The 13,735-nt window shown below is 44.2% G+C and overlaps 1 pseudogene; it reads right to left on the minus strand.

The window, feature by feature from the left end:
• LOC131905596 (N-lysine methyltransferase KMT5A-like) overlaps positions 1-9,407 on the minus strand; it is a 31,530-nt pseudogene extending 22,123 nt beyond the window's left edge.
• Between the last annotated feature and the right edge of the window lie 4,328 nt (positions 9,408-13,735).

Raw genomic sequence — 13,735 nt, forward strand, 5'->3', positions numbered from 1 at the left:
GGAGCTGAGAGTTCTACATCTGGATGGGCAGGCAGCAGGCCCGGAGAGACACTGGGCCAACCCCAAAGCCCACCCCCAGTGACACACCTCCTCTAACAAAGCCACACCTTTTAATCATTCTCAAGTAGTGTCACATCACTCCCTGTTGACTAAGAATTCAAATATATGAACCTTTAGGGGCCCTTCTTATTCAAACCACCACATCTTCTAAGAATCAAGTAAGATTGGATGAAAAGGTTTTTGTTTGTTTGTTTTTTCTTTTGGGAGTTAAATTCAGTGCCCTGCTCATGCTAAGCATACACTATCACTGAAGTACAACCCTAAGCTCAAAAGTAAAAGACTCATTGGAGCAAATCCCTGAAGGATGAGCAGGAGCCTTCCAATCATGATGAAGGTCCTAAACCCACAAAAATGAAAGAGGAGGGAAACTGAGCAGGAAGAGTTTTGCATCACAGTAGCAGTCGTGAGAAACTCTTGATTTGGCATCTGGAAGCACACAAGCCAAGCTGCTTGTTAGAGGCTGCAGGAGACCAGGGTGGCTTAATTCCAGCATTGCTGCTTTCACTGTCGCTGGTACAAGCAGCCCAGGACAATGTAGATCATGAGTGATCTGGGTCGTTCCAAAGTGTGGCGGGTGTCAATCAGTCATACTCCCTCGTAGCAGATTCTCTTGAAGTACATCTGAGGTCACCTATGAGTGTTCCTGATGCCTGCCTGCTAAATTTAGCCATTCTTGTATAAAAGCTATTATATATATATATATATATATATATATATATATATATATATGTGTGTGTGTGTGTGTGTGTGTGTGTGTGTGTGTGTGTGTGTGTGTTAAAGTGATTTTGACAAAGTCTTTTTCATATGGGAGAAGAATTCCAACAGGGATGAAATAATGGATGTTTTCATGTTGATGAGTCCTAAAATGTCTACTAGGAATTGAAAGGTTATTTTAACTAGAGAATGTCAAGGAAGTTAAGGATATCATCCACCATTAACATTTCAGTGACCACAACTTAGACACACCCTGGGTGACTCCCTGTATGTAGTCTCGTGATCTGCTGGAAGTGAAGCCCTTTTACCAGCTGAAAAGCGCCCTCTTCATGGCTGGTGTATCTGTTTCTGATCCATCTCTCCTTTGGACCCTTCTGATTTTAATCTACAACCAATTTTTTCCCCATGGAATCAGCTACTTCCAAGAGGACTAGAAAAATCTCCTAGCAGGGAAATCATGCCTAGTTCTGCTTTATTAGAACACAGCTGTGAGACCTCGAGGGAATCACCCCTCCCCTCAGGTTTCAGTTTCCACGTTCATGGGATGAGTTATTAAGATCTCTAGGCTTCTTCCAGGCTATGAAATACTGCAGTTGAAGTGGTAGATTATGGATAAAATATATCTATATCTGTTATCAACATCAAAAATAAATACATGAGGGTCATATTCAGGAAATGTTTAGAGAACAAATACTTTGGAAAACTGAATTAATAAGACAATTTTCTGGGATGGGGTCTAGGGTAACTTGTCTTACAAATTTGAATGAATTAAGGTTCAATATGCATAGGGTAATTTTTTTACAGTAAACTATATTTTAGAACCCTCTGGATTTGCTGAGTTATTAAAAAGATAATAGAGTTCTTATTCATTTGTGATTTGAATTTGTTTGAAAATATTAATGACGATTTATGTAGGTGGGTGGTATTGGTGGAAGAGGGAGGCAGAGGTAGGTTGATGGGATGATTGTCGAGAAAATGGACTTAACACTGTAGCTAGAGTTTTCCTGCCTGGCTCACAGTCAGGACAAATCTCTGTCACCCGCCAGTCCCACAGCCACTCAGACCCAACCAAGTAAACACAGAGACTTACATTGCTTACAAACTGTATGGCCATGGCAGGCTTCTTGCTAACTGTTCTTATATCTTAAATTAGTCCATTTCTATAAATCTATACCTTGCCATGTGGCTCGTGGCTTACCGGCATCTTCACATGCTGCTTGTCATGGCGGCAGCTGGCAGTGTCTCCTTCCGCCCTCCTGTTCTCTCCTTTCTCCTCTCTGTTAGTCCCGCCTATACTTCCTGCCTGGCCACTGGCCAATCAGTGTTTTGTTTATTGACCAATCAGAGCAATTTGACATACATACAGACCATCCCACAGCACTTAAGTGTGAAAAGAAATTAGGCATTTTACTTGATGTGCTCTTGACAGCATGTGACTATCATGGCTATCTAATACAACACCAAAAAACAGAACAGGAAAACTAGTGAAGACATCATCCAGTGTAAGGGAAGCCATGACTGGGTTGCACTCTAATGTGGCTGTATCTCATCCATAATTCAAGTTTTGGTTCAGTGAACTAAATTTTATCAGTATAAAACTGTTTATTTATTTATTTATTTATTTATTTATTTATTTATTTATTTATGTATCTATCTATCTATCTATCTATCTATCTATCTATTTATTTATTTATTTATTTATTTATTATAGTGTGTATTTGTGTGCACACAGAACAGCTTAGGTGTGTGGAGGTGAGAGGATCACCCATGGAAGTCAGTTCTCTCCTACTGTGTTGGGTCCCAGATGAGAGTCAGTTCTCTCCTACTGTGCTGAGTCCCAGAGATTCTGCTCAGGTGATCCGTCTTGGTGGCAGGCCCCTTTACCTGTTGAGTCACCTTGCTAGCCCCAGAACTGTACTTTAAATGAACACTGAAATGTTTGTGGGAGACTGGAAGAAGAGGGACCGTTCTGATGAAAAATTTGGAAATCATTTTACAGGAGGAAGACTGAACAAAGGGTTTAGTGTGAATGGGAAGAAAGCTAGTTGGGAGATGTGAGTGCTTATTTTTTAAATTTAATTTTTGTTTTGTTTTGTTTTTGGAGACAGGATTTCTCTGTGTAGCCATGGCTATCCTGGAACTCACTCTCTCTCTTTTTTTTTTTTCTCGTCTGTTTGACTTTTTCCCCCCATATTTATTTATTTATTTATTTATTTATTTTTCTATTATCAGCTTGATATAGTATAAATTATTATCCTAATAGTGAAATGTTTCATTGAGGCTTGCCCAGTAATTGAGTAAAACCAAAACCTACTATAAGCCACAGTCATCCTAGGGTCCCCTCGCTGTATATCCTCTCTGGTTCTGTGGGTTGCAGTCTGATTGTTCTTTGCTTTATATCTAGAATCCACTTATGAGTGAGTACATACCATGTTTGTCCTTCTGGGTTTGGGTTACCTCACTCAGGATGATATTTTCTGGTTCCATCCATTTGCCTGCAAATTTCATGTTGTCATTGTTTTCCTCTGCTGAGTAGTACTCCAATGTGTCTACGTGCCATATTTTCTTTATCCATTCTTCAGTTGACGGGCATCTAGGTTGTTTTCAGGTTCTGGCTATACGAATACTGTTGCTGTGAACATAGTTGAGCATATATCTTTGTGGTATGATTGAGCATTCCTTGGGTATATGCACAAGAGTGGTATGGCTGGGTCTTGAGGTAGATCGATTCCCAATTTTCTGAGAAACTGCCATACTGATTTCCACAGCGGTTGTACAAGTTTGCATTCCCACCAACAGTAAAGAAGTGTTCCCTTTGCTCCACATCCTCTCCAACATAGACTGCCATTAATGTTTTTGATCATGGCCATTCTGACAGGTGTAAGATGGTATCTCAGAGTCCTTTTGATTTGCATTTCTCTGATGATTAAGGATGCTGAGCATTTCTTTAAATGTCTTTCAGCCATTTGTGATTCTTCTTTTGAGAATTCTCTGTTTAGCTCTTTAGCCCATTTTTCAATTGGATTGTTCTGTATTTTGATGTCTAGTTTCTTGAGTTCTTTATATACTTTGGAGATCAGTCCTCTTTCAGATGTGGGGTTGATGAAGATCTTTTCCCATTCTGTTGGCTGTCCTTTTGTCTTATTGACTGTATCGTTTGCCCTACAAAAGCTTCTCAATTTCAAGAGGTCCCATTTATTAATTGTTATACTTAGTGTTTGTGCTGCTGGTGTTATAGTTAGGAAGTGATCTCCTGTGCCAATGCATTCAAGATTGGAAAATTGAAATTGAGACAATAAAGAAAACACAAACTGAGGGAATGCTGGAAGTAGAAATCTTGACTAAATGAATTCACCAAAAGCAATCTACAGATTCAATGCAATCCCCATCAAAATCCCAACACAATTCTTCATAGACTTGGAAAGAAAAATACTCAACTTCATATGGAAAAACAAAAGACCCAGGACAGCTAAAAGAATCCTGTATAATAAAGCAACCTCTGGAGGCATCACCATCCCTGACCTCAAGCTCTACTATAGAGCTATAGTAATAAAAACAGCTTGGTACTGGCATAAAAACCGACATACAGACCAATGGAATCGAATTGAAGACCCTGACATTAATCCATGCGCATATGAACACCTGATTTTTGACAAAGAAGCCAAAACTGTACAATGGAAAAAAGAAAGCATCTTCAACAAATGGTGCTGGCATAACTGGATGTCAATATGTAAAAGACAGCAAATAGATCCATATCTATCACCATGCACAAAACTCAAGTCCAAGTAGATCAAAGACCTCAACATAAATCCAGTTACACTAAACTTAATGGAAGAGAAAGTAGGAAGTAGTCTTGAATGCATTGGCACAGGAGATCACTTCCTAAATATAACACGAGTGGAACTCACTCTTAAGACCAGGCTGGCCTTAAACTCAGAGATCTACCTGCCTCTGCCTCTCAAGTGCTGGGATTGAAGGCATGCACCACCTCCTCCAGATCTTAAATTAAATTCTTTAACAACTAGGTGAGTTGTTTAACAATCATATAATTGTGAAGCCAAGATGACATAAAGGACATACTGTCTCCTGTTCTAGTTCTCACTTCCCTACCATATTTAGATAGGAATCTTTTCAATTCTTGCAGTATTTCTTTGGCAACTAAAAACAAATTCTAAGATTTCCACAAATGTGAGGCCAACCTGTTACATAGATGGACACTATCTCAAAAACAAAGAAAAATACACAGCAATGATAAGAAAATATGCAATATAAAAGGAGACATATTATAGACCATTTTGTATCTTTTTAAACTTAATGTATATTTTTTGGATACATTTCTTTTTTCTTTGTTGTTGTTTCCCATTTCTTTTTTTTTCATTTTTCTTTATTAGAAAATTTTCTACTTACCCCACCTACCACCCACAGCTCTCCCCTCCTCCCTTCTCCCGCCCCCCAGCCCTCTCTCCCAAGCCCCCTGCATCCCCACATCCCCCAAATCAAGGTCTCCCATGGGGAGTCAGCAGAACCCAGTACACTGAGCCTAGGCAGGTCCAAACCTGTTCCCACTGCACCAAGGCTGTGCAAGGTGTCACACCACAGGCACCGGATTCCCAGAAGCCTGCCTATGCACCAGGGACAGATCCTGATCCCCCTGCCTGGGAGCCCCCCAAACAGTTTGAGTCAAACAACTGTCTTCCATATCCAGAGGGCCTAGTCCAGTCCCATGGGGGCTCCACAGCCACCAGTCCACAGTTCATGGGCTTCCACTAGTGTGGCTGGTCATCTCTGCATGTCCTTCCATCATGATCTCAATGTCCTTCACCTTCAGAATCCCTCCTCTCTCTCATTGATTGGATTCCTGGAGCTCAGCCTGGTGCCTGGCTGTGGATCTCTGTATCTGCCTCCATAAGTCACTGGACAAAGGCTCTATGATGACAGTTAAGTTATTTACTAGACCGGTCACCAGAGTAGACCAGTCCAGGCACCCTCTGGACCACTGCCAGCAGACCGAGGTGGGGTCATCCTTGTGGATTCCTGAGAGCCTCCCCAGCACCCTGCCTCTTCCTATTTCCATGATGTCCTCATCTATCATGGTATCTTCCTCCCTGCCCTCCCACTCTGTCCCTGTTCCAGTTTGACCCTCCCATTTCCCTATGTTCTCATAGATGGAATTGGGGGCCTTTGAGGTGTGTGTGTGTGTGTGTGTGTGTGTGTGTGTGTGTGTGTGTGTGTGTAAATCTAGTGCAGTGGAAACTTCCTGGAATCACCTATGAAGGTGATCCTAACAAAGATTCCTAGTAATGGAGCCTCAACTGGCCCCTCTTGTCACCATGTAAGGCTTCCAGTGGTGGGACTGAGTTGCATTTAATTGAGTTTTTGTTCAAGGGGGTCCCATGAAAATATCCAAACAATTCACGCTGTTGCTAAGACAATGGGCTGCTCTCCACAAACTGACAGCAGGGGCTCCATTGTGAAGAACAGTACCCACACAACTCATTGAATATGGAGAAGTTGAACTGGTGCCTACATGGAATCTTCACCCCTACATTCTAGTCTCCTCAGTGAGGGAAAGTACTCTGCAGGCTACTGAAAGAGAAACATGGAAACCAACCCAGCCACAAAACCTTTGACCTACAGTCTGTCCTGCCTGCCAAGTATTCTAGAGCAATGGCGGCACAGAACTTGTGGGAGTGGCTAACCAATGCCTGATTTGACTTAAGGTCTACTCTACAAGAATTAACCCATACCCAACACTGTTAACCAAGAACCAGAGACTAGATAGTCCAGAGACCTAGGGTAAAGACCAAATACTATTGGTATTAATGTATGTATGTGCGTGTGCCTGTGTGTGTGCCTCTGTGTATATGTGTGTGTGCCTGTGTGTGTGTGTGTGTGTGTGTGTGTGTGTGTGTGTTGCTGGTCCTAATGGCTCCCTTGAAGGAGGGGGTGAGAAGGCATGACATCAATGGCACAGACACCAGGAGTCAGGTGAAAGGCAAACAACAGACTCATTTATTCAGCAATGGGGAGAGTCTTATATACCCTCCTCCCAGCACCCAGGCTGTGTCCTTATCTGGTGACATTGTGTGGTTGCCTCTCATTGCAAGATCAGGACTTCTGACAACACCTTTTTCTAGGCTCTCAAACAGACTCCAGGTTGACTCATCTCTTGGCCTCTGTGGGAGCTCACAGAGGTTTCCTAGTGAGATCTAAATTTTCTTTACCAGCAAGCCTGCATAAGAGAATGATTGGACCGTGGGCCTGGGTACCAGGTATTTGGAAGGGTCTACACTTGGTTGTATCTAGCAAAGGGGGGTCTTTTGCCTCACCCCTTGGCATTGTTATAAAAAGCTCTTTTGAATAAAGTTCTGGGCCATTGGGTATTGACCCAGGTCCTCCCAAAGTTATCCCGTGTTTCTGTCTTTCTTCTCGGCTAGGCTTATCATTCTATCTACAATTTCCTTATTCTTCTCTCCTCCTCATAGGAACCCTATAAAAGGTGGGGGCTGGTCCCCACAGGCCTTTTAGGCCTTATCCTTCTACATATCCACCTTTTTAAATTTATTACATGGGGGCTCAGCAGGAACCAGAGTTCTTTGCTCATTCCTTGTTTACCTCAGCTCAGGAGGGCTCACCAACTGGACTGTGCCTGTCTTAGGTTGGCTTGCCTAACAAACTCCTTGCCTGCATAATAAGCTCTTACCCATCCTTGACTACCAGCCCTCAATGAACATTCATTCCTGGAGAGCAGCCTGGGTGGAGAGGATTATGCAGGAGCCTTTTGAATTTCAGAGAACCAGGCATGCATCCTGTGGAGGGCTATAAGCAGGATATCTAAGAGCCATTAAAAGTTGCTGCCCACTGTTGTTGGTTATGATCCATGGCCAATTCTTTGGTGAAGGTGGGCTGGTTCATGGCAGGATGCACATCTCTTGTTGGGACCCATATTGGTATAGTTGCACTCTGAGGAAAAACACAAGCATACCCTCTCCTACAGGTCAGCAAGGGGGCTGGCGGCTGCAATTGGAGGGAGATAGGGTCTTTCTATCTAACTAGGGGTAGAGGTATGCCCTGGGGCAAGAATGCAGCAAATGGACTGGTTTGCTGCAACCCCAGCAAGATCTGTCTACTTTGGACTCTTGGGTGTGTTGTTGGTGTACTGTCTGTCTGCAAGGAGGGCATCCAGGGAAGTGGTGAGGGCAGCAATGGGACTGTTACTGGGGACAATAGCTCGTGTGGCCAGTACACAGCTGTGACCGCATTGCAGGTGGGGGCATCAGCCCTTCCCAAACCAATTGTTTGATTAACATTTCCCTAGTGGGGGCCGGGTCTACTCTCTACTTCACTGCCTCATTGACACATGTGAGAAAATCAGTGAAGCATTCCTCTAGCTGTTAAATAAGATTGTGGAAGTAAGCTAAAGGGACCCACGGAGTGAGTACCTTAAGAGCCTTGAAGGCCAGGACAGAAACCTGTTGGGTGTAAGCTTGATGGCCAATCTGCGCTTGATGAATGGGATGGACAAAGTTACCTCATCCAGTGAGCATGTCAAGGGTCACTGAAATGTTAATAAAGAGGTTTGTTTGTGCTTGATTACCCTAAGCCAATTTCCAGCTAAGAAAGACAGCAGCTCCAGCACAGCTTTGAGCAGACTATACCAATCAAAGTATGTCGGTAGTTGCATTGCCCATTGAGTGAGGACCTGTTTGAAGTAAGGTGAATCCTGTCCTGACTCATTAACTGCCTTCTGGATAAGGGAGAGTTCAGCTGTGGGGGTGGGAATTCAGGGCTGAACAGCAGCATTTTGTCCCAGGTTGACCAGAAAGGCTTCTGCTGGCCTTTGAGGCCCAAGATTCGGGGAGGGGGGCTACACGGCCTGGAGGGGATACCAAAGCATGAGGGAATTTCCACCTTCAGGGGCAGGTGGACATTGAGGCACTCCACTCCAAGGGTACCATGGTGGAGGTGTAGTAGCCTCCCTCACTGGAGTGGCGCTGATGGGGAAGCAGCATGTATGGTCTTAGCTGTGGCCACACTCTCTTCAGCAGGTTTCATGGGGCCTAAACTGTCTGTCTCCTCATCAGATGCTGTAGAGAGGTCAGACATGGAAGGGGTGGAGGAGATGGAGAGGTCACCCATTTTATAGAGGGAGACAGTAATTGAACAATAGTCAGAGAGAAAATGGCAGTCAACAGGGGTGGAAAATTATGTCAGACCTTTAAGTTTTATGCTTAGTGGGGGACTTCCATTTTTTTTTTAGGCCACAGCTGTATGCCCATATGGTGTCTCTGGATGAGGAATGCTGTTAGGGAGTCAAGCCTCTTGGAAGATCAGCCCTTATGTGGAGGTGCCAGGCAAACTGAAACAGAAAAAAATGTGCCTTCCTAACTGGACAGGCAGACAAACATGACAGGCAACACAGAAGAAGGAAAGAAAGGGAGGTCTCAACACTTACCTGCTGAAGGGACTGAAAACACATAACACTGAGGGGCCTTCTCACCAAAACACACCATCTTGGGGGTGCTGTCCAGTGCCATGAGTGAGGGGAGGGAGATGACCAGAACCTGTTCGGGTACCAGGTGTTGCTGGGTTCTAACAGCTTCCTCGAGGGAGAGGGTGAGAAGGTGTGACATCAACGGCACAGACACTGGGAGTCAGGTGAAAGGCGAACAGCAGACTCATTTATTTGGCAATGGGGAGAGTCTTATATACCCTCCTCCCAGCACCCGGGCTGCATCCCAATCTGATCACCTCTCATTGGCTCGGCATGGTCAGGACCTCTGATAGCACCTGATGCTAGGCCCTCAGGCAGATTCCAGGCTGCCTCATCTCTCAGCTTCATAGGCCTTATCTTCATTTATATATTCTGCTATACTTACAAATTAGTACCTTATCCAGTTATCATCAGAGAGATTTCCTCCTTCAGCAGATGGGAATAGATAAATCAGACATTACATACAAAGAGAGAGAGAGACTTTCAAACATTCAGCTCAATGGAAGGTCTCCATCAAATTATTTCCCCCAGAGCTCAGGGAATTCTATGGAAAAGGAGGCAGAAAGATTGTAAGAGCCAGAGGGGATGGAGGACACCAGGAGAACAAGGCCCTCTGAATCAACTAGCAAGGTGCATGTGAGCTGATAGAGACTAAACTAGCAAGCCCAGGACCTACAGAGGTGTGGACCAGGTCCTCTGCATATTTATTACAACTATTAGCTTAGTATTTTTATGGGATTCCTGACTGTGAGAACGAGTGTGTCTCTGACTCTTGTGCCTGCTCTTAGGACTCTTTTCCTCCTGCTGAGTTGCCATGTCCAACCTCAATATGATAGTTTTGCTTCATCTTATACTTTATTTTGCCATATTTGGTTGTTATCTCTTGGAAGTCTATTCTTTTCTGATGAGAGGCAGAAAGAGAGTGGATCTGGAGTGGAGGAGTGGTGGGGAAGCACTCAGAGGAGTAGAGGGAGGGGAAATATTGTATGAGAAAAGAATCAAAACAAAACAAAAACAGAAAAGAAAGAAAAAGAGAGATGTGGCAAACAACACCACATCTCACTGTTACTTTAGTTCACACCCACAGGTTAAACAAGGATTTATGTACTAGTTCTGTGTGCTGTTCCTGTGACAGAATACTGGCGAAAGCGACTTAAGGAAAGAATGGCTTCTTTTGGCTCACAGTTGGGGGTACTGTCTCCATCATGGAGGGGAAGACGTGGGAGCCAGAGCTGGTCCCACTGCATCAGAGTCTGGAAGCAGAGAAGGGTAAACACTGCTATTTCTCTTGTTTTCTTATTTTTATTCACCCAGGACTTCAGCCCATGGAATGATACCAACCACAGGGAATGGATCTTTTTGTTTAAATTAGTCTAAACTAGGTAATCCTTCGTAGGCATGCCCAGAACTTTCTCCTGCATTGATCTAGTTTCCATCGAGTCGGCAATGAAGTTTAACCCTCAAGATAGAGTTCCATACATTTTAAAATCAGTTGCTAACTCTTGGGTGATTTGTTGGTCCAAGTCTTGTATGTTTAACCCACTGGTCACCCAAAACAAAACCATCCAATCCTGTCCTGCTTCGATTCAGCTTTGCCTTGTTTACCATTTAAAAGGGGACAATATTGGTATGGAGCTCCAAAATTCCTAAGTTTCTATTTCTCTTTTGAATTCTAGATTATTATGTTGAATTGTGTCTTATGTGTATCCTCTCATGTCTCAAAGGGACCTCAAATTCAAAAATTAAATAATATAAATAAAATAGCCAAAAGTAAACAAAAAAAAGTAAATAAACGTACTGTATATTTTTGGATACATTTCCAAATAAGTATTTTTTTTTTTAAGCCTCTCATTTGTCTCAAATAGCTGCTTTGAGTCCCATCTGGTAAAAACCACCATAGTTTACTTAGCGAGACCCACAGAAAAAAACCTTGCATTGCTGTTCATGTTCTGCATTTACAACGTTCTCATTCATGAAAAGAGCAGTACCTGTTTTCATCTCCAAGCTTGCAAGAATATCTGTGTGATGAATTCTCAGGAGTTGGTCTCTGGGGCCAAAACTTATTGTGCATTTTTAATTTCTAAATACGCTGCCCAGTTTTTCTCCACCAGGGAGCCCCTCATTTGTGTGGCCAAGATCAAGTGCATCAGGATAAATGTCCCCCACCCTCAACATGCATTGTGTACTCCAACGTTTGGAGCTTTGCCCGTCTGTATGGTAGGTACTGGCAATTTACAGGGCAATATTGTCTTCAGGCATCATGAAAGAAACAGAACACTGGCCCCTCCTTGGATCTCATTCACACCTCTGCACCATTCTTTACTGGAAGATGAAATTTTGGGTGAAAATTTTTAGGCCGTACCAGCTTGCTGGCGAAATCCGTTCACCTCTACGGTTTGAATGTGTGAGTGGAACCTGTAAGGGCTCTCCTTCGGCTGTTTCTCCCGACCATGGCTTGTACCATGAGAATGGGGGGAAATTCAGAAGTCCTGGAAAGTTAATGCTCCGAAAGCTTGTCTCACTCAAGGATAACTAAGGATTTGGTAGACGAAAAACCATCTCCCCTCTGTGGACGCAGCTCAGGGTTACGATTTGACACGGTCTCCGAGTTTCCTGGCAGTACTGGGTTCCAGCGGCAGACCAGAGTGACCGGCCTGAAGCCTTCTTCCTTCTCCGCTCTGTCTCTCTTGTGCCCTCTTCCCAGCACTTGGTGATTGATTTCACTTCCAGAATAAACCCTTTCCACCACCTCCTTGTCTGGGAGAGGCTTCCTGGAGAAAGCGAGCCGTGCTGGCCGCTGTCTCGCAGATTGCTCCGCTTTGGGAAGTGATTGTTATTGTGGTAAAGACAGAAACAGTGTGGAACTTTTTATGGAAATTTGATGTTGCCATAGTATTTAAGTGTGGGAGTTTTTTGTTTTACAGACATATCAATCTGTGAGATCTGGAGAAAAAAGAAGGCAAAGAAATACTGCCTTCCTCTTAAACAGTAACATCAGGAACAATAGATAGAAGCACAGATAGGAAGACTTTGGTTAGCTACAAATGAGAATTTTCTGGAAATCGCCCAGGGGGCCCAGAAAGGCACCGTTTCCTTCTGGTGGCGCCTCAGTATCCCAGCCTCACGGAGATTTACATCTGCAGGGCAGGCTGTTGACTCCAGATGATCCTGTGACCCGCAGACCTGCTGCTCTGCCTTGGTGACCAGGTGCAGGCAGGCTGGTTCTTTTCACTGTCTATCTCACCAGCGTGGGAGGAAAGAGGAGTGTAACCAAACCCAGGGCACCGCTGTGTTCTTTCAAAGCTTCATCGCACTCTCGAAAGCGTGGGGAAAGTTTGGTTCTGGCTGTTGATGTTCTGAAGCCCTTGACACAGTAAACAGCCCTTCGTAGGTTCTAGGGAGTCCGACTAAAACTTTCCTCCCTCTCCCACTGTTAACACTCAGCTTCCTTAACAAGTATTAAAATATTAAATGAGAAGCATTACCAAGTTTCCTTGATGGGGCACTAAGTCTCAGGAAGAAATAGGATCATTCAGCACAAAGCACAGGGCAATAATGGGCATGGGGTGCCAGGGGTGGGGGTGGAGTGGGGTGGAGGGGTGGGGGGAGCATCTGCCTTCAGGCCCCTGGAGAGGAGGAGCATGGTCCTCAGGGGCTCCTTCATCTCCTGCTGCTCCAAGCCCCTTGTGGTGCTCTGGAAACCCATAGATGGAGTTGGAGTGGGGACCAAATGGTGGTTGCATTGCTGGAAAAACTTACAGTTCCTACATTACTGAAACCTGGTAGGATGTCTTGAAAGTCATACAAGGAAACTTGGAGATCGCACAGTTAGGGATGCTTAAAATCTCAGTCAGTTTCACATCTGAAAAGACATTCCAGGGGCTTAGGAGATGGTTCAGTAGGTAAAGCGCTTGCCACCATGCCCAAGGACCTGAGTTCAATCCCCCTAGACCCACCTGGTGGAAGGAGAAAAATCTACTCTCAAGTTGTCCTCTGACCTCCACCCTTACCTGTCATGTGTGTGCTCTTCCCAAAATGAATACATAAAACTGTAATAAGAAAATAAAACCCCAACCCCAAACACTTCAGAAGAGTTGCTAGGGATCTGCAGCCTCATTTGTGGAGTTTTGAGGAGATTTGGGAGGTCAGCATGGTGTTGAGAGAGAGCTGCCCTGGGTCCTGGTCTGTGACGGAGCTCTGCCCCTCACTAGCTGTGTGAACGCAGCCAAGGCTCAGAGGGTTTCTGAAAAGCAGCGATAATTAGAGTATTTCAGAGAATCTTTATATGGACTAAATAGGAAAATACATGCCTTAACAGTGAAGGCTTTGCTCACAATATTATTCGGTAAACATCACACAACACCTTTCAAGGTTCTCCTGGAGCAGGAAGCAGTACTGGATGTTTCAGTCTCGGCTGCCTTCCTGCTTCTCCGCGCTTTCTTTCTGTCTACCCCCCTAGGTGCTTCC

Source organism: Peromyscus eremicus, chromosome 3 (assembly GCF_949786415.1).
Source record: "Peromyscus eremicus chromosome 3, PerEre_H2_v1, whole genome shotgun sequence".
Taxonomy (NCBI): Eukaryota; Metazoa; Chordata; class Mammalia; order Rodentia; family Cricetidae; genus Peromyscus; species Peromyscus eremicus.